Source organism: Oryctolagus cuniculus, chromosome 7 (genome assembly GCF_964237555.1).
Source record: "Oryctolagus cuniculus chromosome 7, mOryCun1.1, whole genome shotgun sequence".
Classification (NCBI taxonomy): domain Eukaryota; kingdom Metazoa; phylum Chordata; class Mammalia; order Lagomorpha; family Leporidae; genus Oryctolagus; species Oryctolagus cuniculus.
In genome coordinates, this window is record NC_091438.1 from 14201712 (window position 1) to 14208566 (window position 6855).

The 6855-nt window shown below is 48.3% G+C and overlaps 1 long non-coding RNA gene across 1 annotated transcript; it reads left to right on the forward strand.

The window, feature by feature from the left end:
• Positions 1-1165: 1165 nt before the first annotated feature.
• LOC127486190 (uncharacterized) lies at positions 1166-6587 on the forward strand. Its single transcript, XR_011390071.1, has 3 exons — positions 1166-1263; positions 3593-3924; positions 4877-6587. It is a non-coding gene; the product is annotated as an uncharacterized lncRNA (long non-coding RNA).
• Positions 6588-6855: the final 268 nt, after the last annotated feature.

The window sequence follows — 6855 nt, forward strand, 5'->3', positions numbered from 1 at the left end:
CCTTTTGAGAGCAGGTAAACCTTCATCTCTGTCCCTGGTGACTGCTCCGTCCTTGTACTCCTATCCCCACTGAGGATGAGTGAAGTCATTGCTATGTGCCAGACCTACAGACTTGTGGTTGTAGACTCAAAATCCTGAATTGAGCTGTAAGCAGGATTTAGAATTCATATTGTTTATTTGTTATGGAACAGAGCTGTGACCATTTCACAGCAAGCTCAGCAGCATGTGCCCCGGTGGTGTTTGCTCCCTCCTGGTTGGAACCTTGGAGGATCACTGTCGCCACGTGCTTACTTTTTCTTCAATCACAAACCTCAGCTCTGCCCTTTGACATCCATGCTTGTCCAGGCCACAGCATCCATATAGGCATCGCTATCATTCATGTTCTCAATGGCGTTTCCATTAGAAGATGAATAGACTAGGAAAGAGTTCATCCAGAAATACATGCTCTTGAATTGCTTGTATTGTTCCCATAGACAAGAGGGAGATTATTCATGAGCAACTCTTAGAATAGCCAAGATTCTGTGTGGCATCAAACAGGTTTCAATTCCAGGGCATGCAGACTCCATGCATAGCTCTCTCCCAGTGTTCTACCTCTTCTCCACAGTCAGCAACCTGGGTCCTTTAATGAGAGCAGCCAGACAACTGCAGTTTGCCTCCTAGGAAGTTCTTGGGCTGTGAGCTTAGAATCCCTGAGGACCATTGCAGGCAGTTTCTAAGGGTTCTGCACAGAGGTTATTGAGATGGTGATCCAACTGTGAACAGGGAGATTTGACCCCTTGCCCAGGATGGCTCACCAAGCCCATCTCCTGATGTTGACTTAGTCCTCCTGGAGGATTTCTGTCACAGTCTCCTGTTCTCACATGAGAACAATCTGTCCCCTTGGTAGTAGTGGCCATCGGATACTCATATCTGACCCAAAACCTGCTTAACCTGGTCATTCTATCTGAATTTGTTTGCAGAAAATCAATATCATGGAGTGGAGGTACAAGAGCAAGTTGTGAGATACACATCCAGGTAACTCGGAGGCAAGCAGACAGTGTGGCATGGACTACTAGGGAATTAGAAGCCAGTCTTCCCCAGATAGGGACAAGGTTGTGGGTGGCCCCTTGCTCAGCCCAGCCACTTCTGGAAGCTGCCTCTTTGGAACTGCTTGGAAAGGGGCTTTCTGTTCCCTTTATGATTCTCACCCACCTTTCCCTCCCTCCAGTCTCATCAGGGAGATTCCAGAGATTGAAGATCAAGATGTCTCACAAGACTCTCACGGTACATGTTTGACTCCTGCACTTCTTCCGGAAGCTTCTGACTGGTCCCATTCTAGGAGCACCTGGTCCTCACTGGAGAAACAGCCTGTCTGCTCTGCTCTTGTTGTAGACAGTGAGTGCTCCATTGTGAACGGGAACACTCCACTGGTCTCCCACGTGGCCTCTGTAGTGTTGGGTTGCTGCACCTGTGTTGGGTGAGACAGACCACTGTGCACTCAGGCCCTGGGGACTTATCTCAGACTGGATGTGGCTCTTGGGTGGAGTTTGTTCATAGTCATCAAATGGGGGAATGCCTTGGCTGTCACCAGGCCCACTTTCAAGGTGCAGCTTTTGACGTCAAGGCAGGGAAGGAGGGGATGGGAAGGCAGGATGGCAAACACCGAGCCACCACCATCTCTCTTGGAGAGGCTTCTTGAACAAGTCACTGTGATGTTCTTAATTTTAACAACAGTTGCAATTGTAAACAGCATCCTCCAAACTTCTCAGGCTTAAAGCTTTGGCAGTCTGTACAATGTTTCCTTAGTTATCTGATACTGGGTATCCTTGGTCGGCAGACTCTGTTTTCTCTGAAGCAGCGTGGTGCTAACCACAGCAGTCCAGTCCCACACCTGTGTCCATGGTGTGGTTTGCATCTTCTGCTTCACAGCACTGATTTGTGCTCATATGAGGTCTGTAGTTTTAATCCAGTGTCTAAACTCGGCATTTTTTTCTCATGCAAAGCCTCCATAATCTTGCACCAAGACAGGAATCTATTCAGTATCTGAGTGAGGCTAGGGGTCCCTCATGTCATCACAAGCAGAGTGCCTCTTGCTGAGTATGGGTTCATGGGGAGGGGCAGAGAAAAAGTCCAGTTTCCTTCAATCTGAGCTTCAATGAACTTTTACACTTTCTCTCTGCAGGAATCTTTAGGGTTTGAGGAACCTTCACTCATCAAATCATTCTGTAGGAAAATCATGAAATCCTGATGCCCTTCCATGTTTCTCAGTGTTCTGCAGTAGAATTGGCAGTGACAGTTCTCCCCCCAGTGCTATAGATCAGCAGGCACCTTTTCTTGGTGAGACCATGTGCTTTTCCTCTGTACAGAGGTACAGAGATGTGCAGAGTCATCCCAGGTCACAGCGATTCACACCCAGCTATGAAGGCTACTCTCATGGGCATCTGTGCTGTGCTAGACCCTGTGCCATCATGATCCATGCAACCCTCACTGTCCTAGTGGAGATTCTGTCCCTACCTTGGGGACAGAAAAGTTCTGCTCTGCGAACAAGAACTTCTAAAGGCCCTGCACAACATTTCCCACTAGGAAGGCATCGGTGTGCTTCATCCCTGAGCAGGGTCAGCACCTCATTTATGTTCTCTGATAGAACTCCAGCTCAGGAGTGCCCCATGGCCTGAAAATTCCTGGTCTCTCCCCTCAGGCTTTTTGCAGTCAGGGTCCCAGTGAGGCCTTGAACTTGTCTTTGCCACTGACCAGTGGTTGTGTGGCTTTGTCTCAGAAACACCCAGTGCCAGGGCTGGGCAGTCATGGGGAGGAAGGCAAGTGCACAGACACTGTCTCAGGAGGGAGATGTGTGTGCTAGGCCAAAGCAATGCCTTACAGCCCACCTGGGATTTCTTCCTGACTTTTGTGTTTCACCTTAGCTTGTCTCTCCATTCTTCAGGTGCCTGTAACTATATTCCCCCTTCAACTGACCAGAAAAGTGATGGCCACATCATGTATATTATTATCTATATGGCAGGCACTGAAGGCATATATCCTATGAATCGATGTGCTTGGTGTATGTTCAGGAAAGCATGTGCATGTATGAAATGCATGTGTTCTTGTGCTAGTGTTGTCCATTCCAGCTGTAAGTGGTCCCCTGTCATTGTCTCTCATTACAATGCCCTCCAGGTGAGATGATCCTGCTCCTTTCCCCAAACCTTCAACAGATATCCAGTGTGGTTTCTGTGCCTTAAAAGCTTAAGAGCTGTGTGTTTTATTAGTCCCACTTTGTTGAATATTGTGATCATCTGAGCCATGTTTATTACTTTTGCCTAGTGATAAATTATCAGTGAATATGTATGATATCAACCCAAATGCGCAGCGTGCTGGCTGTGGCGGTCATTGGAGGGTGAACCAACGGCAAAGGAAGACCTTTCTCTCTGTCTCTCTCTCTCACTGTCCACTCTGCCTGTCAAAAAAAAAATAATCAACCCGAATGAAAATATTTTAGTGTCTGTGCAGGACATGACTGTCCAGGGCCCCTTTCCTTACTTGTTGTCCCTCTGCTGCAGGCCTGACTGCCAGAGAGAGAGCATGAATACCAATCCTGATGGCTGTGGTTCTATTTCAGAACTGAGTTTTGTTGCTGCCCCTGAGAGGAAGACCCGCTCCCAGCTGGAGGGAGGTCCTCTCGAAAATCCCATCACCAGCAAGTGTGAGAGTCATAGCATCAGCCCCAGCAATGTCCCAAGTACCCCAAAAGAAAATGATATCAAAGGAAAATGGAAGCCCAGGAAATGCAAACTGGCCTGCAGGTTCCCTGGCCTGGAGATGAAGGGCAAACCACAGCCCACAGAGAGGAAGATTGCGTGCCGATTCCCTGGCCAGGAGATGAAGGGAAAACCACAGACCAACATGTGGGCACTGACCTTCAGATTCCTGGGCCTTCACGCCTAGACAGAGGTAATCCTGTGTGTGTGTCTGAGATGTACGCATTCCTTCTTACACTGGGCACAGATTATAGCTCATTTCTGTTTGTTCAGATAGGGTAGAACTGTAACCTCTCTGTTTGGATCAATAATTTGAAATAGAAGATACAGTAAGAAACCCTTGTCATGTAGAAAACTGACCCACAAAATAAGATACCTCCCCTCATAATCAAGTTAAAATGTTTACAGTTGAACTTCTCTCCCTAAAACATGCTGTTCACCATCCACTCACTTGATTGCAAGTCCTCTATTGGGTTGAGAAATATACATTGAACAATCACATTTTATCTGATCTTATTCCTAGGCCAATTTCCAATGCAGATTCTTAGGTCTCATTCTCCAATGTTTGTCCTTCCCTCTGACCAGTATACAAACAGGATATTCTCAAAAAGAAAATTTCTTAGGGGAACTGAAAAAAAATGGGGAAACTCTAGGATGACTGAAGAGTGCCTGTTTTAAAGTTAATGTTCCCTTCAGAGTCGAGTGAGTGAGCTATTAGGCACACAGCAGAATGGTCCTAGGTGTAACTAGATGTGGAATCATCTTCAGAGAAACCTGGTGTCTGTTCTATTGACATGAGTTGTGCTGTGGTTACACTCCCAGTTCTGTTTGCTTACTGCAGAAAACTAATCCATTTCTAATGCACCAGAGAGCAGGAGGAAGTGGGGAGACATCACCCTCTCCTGGTTGGGAGAGGTCAAGGGCCCTGGTTCCCCAGCACTGCAGAGCTGGGCTGGAGTTCAGGGCAGGACTCTGCTCATTTGGCTGCCACTTCCCTCTCAGCAGCCCAGGGCTCCCCTTCAGCCAGTCTCCCCACTGGAATTGAGTTTGCCCGGCCTCTGCCCCACTGTGGCCCAGATGCAGGCTCAGCTCTCACCTGGACCTGACCCAGCTCTCCTTTGATTTTTCTTCTCTCCCTCTTTCAGATCCCAAGTACAGTTGGAAGGACAGAACAGTATTGCTGATTGTAACGTCCCCACCTCTTCCAAACATCTACCACAGGAGCTCCGCTTCAACAGCAACCAAAACACCAAGAACGCAATTTCAACACCATGAACTGCCCTCAGCTGTTTTTATCCACTAGGCTGCTTCCCTGAGAGCTGGCACAGTCTTCAACTCCAATCCGAGTAAACACCTAAGGAGACCCAGGCCTGACTCCACAGCTGCTCTGGAGAGAACACAACCTGGCTCCTCTCCAACTGCCTCCTGTCCAGATCTGAGGTCAGGAGGAGCTGGAAGCACACAGCATAGGACCCTGGGCACACACTGCCTTTGGAAGGGGTGAGCTCAGTGTGGGCAGTGTCAGAGACACAGCGCCCTGTGCACAAGGCTGCATGTGAGCAGAGGAGAGGATCGGACTCTGCAGGACGTGAGCCCTGACCCAGACAGCTGGCCCTCTCCTGCACACAGCCAACGTTCCACATAGAGGACAGCAGGAGGAGGAGACTTTGGGGCTCAAAAGGACAGGAAGGGTCTCTTTCCTCCTTTTGAACCCCAACCATCTCCCCCTTCTGCTGTCTTCCATGATGGGAACGCTGACTGTGTGAAGGCGCAGGCCAGGTGTCTGGCTCGGGGTCTGCATCCTGAGGATCTCTGATGCTTTCCTCAATTTTACACTCAGCCTCACTCTTTGGCCAAGCACCCGATGCAGGGAGTGCTGTGTGCTCCCTCCCACACCCCCGCAGGAGGCAGAGAACATCTTGTGTGCCCATCAGGTCCCCTGACCCTGGCATCGGTCAGTGGGTGAAAGCTGTCTGTTGAGCTGTACATCCTAAAGATGCGCTCCTTCCTCTGTATCCTAACAACTGTGGAGAGGGTGACCCCTCAGAGCCTGAGCAAAAAGGGGGTGAGCAGCGGCCCTGGCGGAGGTCCAGTCATCAACCCAGGAGGTGGCCGTCGATGGGCGTGATAACTGCAAGTTCATGGTGATGAATGCAGCAGTGTGACTGGGAGAGCCCAGGTGGGCGAGGTGGACTGAGCCTGCATCAAGGAACCGGACACCTCTCTGAACACTCCTCTCTCCACGTCCAGAGTCAGGCAGCGCAGATGCGGGCAGGACCTCATCACAAGGACGCTCATCTCTTACAGCTGCTGGTCCTGCCAACTCCACTCAGTTTTGCAGGAGAACTGGGGGCTCCTGATGCAGGACGTGGGCCAAGGCATCCAGAGCCCCAGCAAACAGCAAGGCTGTGTTCCTGCTGGCCTGAGGCAGCTGCAGGACGAGGAGGGGCCATATGCCTGTCCCCCCCGACATGGAAAATCGAGTCATCGCAGATTCTGGACTCCCGCTGCTTAGTAGGTGCTCCTGGTCCAAGAACAATCTGAGCCAATGGCACCGCTGCCCTGTGGTGGACCTGTTTCTCACAGCTACCATTCTTACTTCCACTGTCTGTCATACCTGTGATGACACAATTGTTTTCCTTTCATGAAAATTGGGATCCCAGGGAGGGAATTAAGTTTCCACCTGAGTGTGCCTCCTCTCAGTGTAACAGCTGCCTTAGACACCCTGTCAGCACATCTTGGGCTCCTAAAATCTACAACTTCTCATTAAGATATCGCTGTCCAGGCCCAGAAGTGTCTCCAGTGTCCAGGAGTATAACTGGAATCTCAAAACTTTTGATTCAGGTCCCAATATGTATTCCCTGTTTTAGTTAAGTGTTTATAAAAAAGAAAAATTCCAAAAAAAAATTAAAAATTTGAAAAGAAAAAAAATTTTTAAGTAAAAATAGAAAAACAATTGTACTGCTTTTTTTTAAAAGGAAAGATTAAAAAAGAAAAAGTTAAAAATTGTTAAAAATTTATAAACAAAAAATTAGAAAAAATGTCATTTAAGCGTTTTGAAAGTAAAATACCGAAAAAATTAAAATTAAAAATTTTAAAAACTTTAAAAACAAAAAATAGGAAA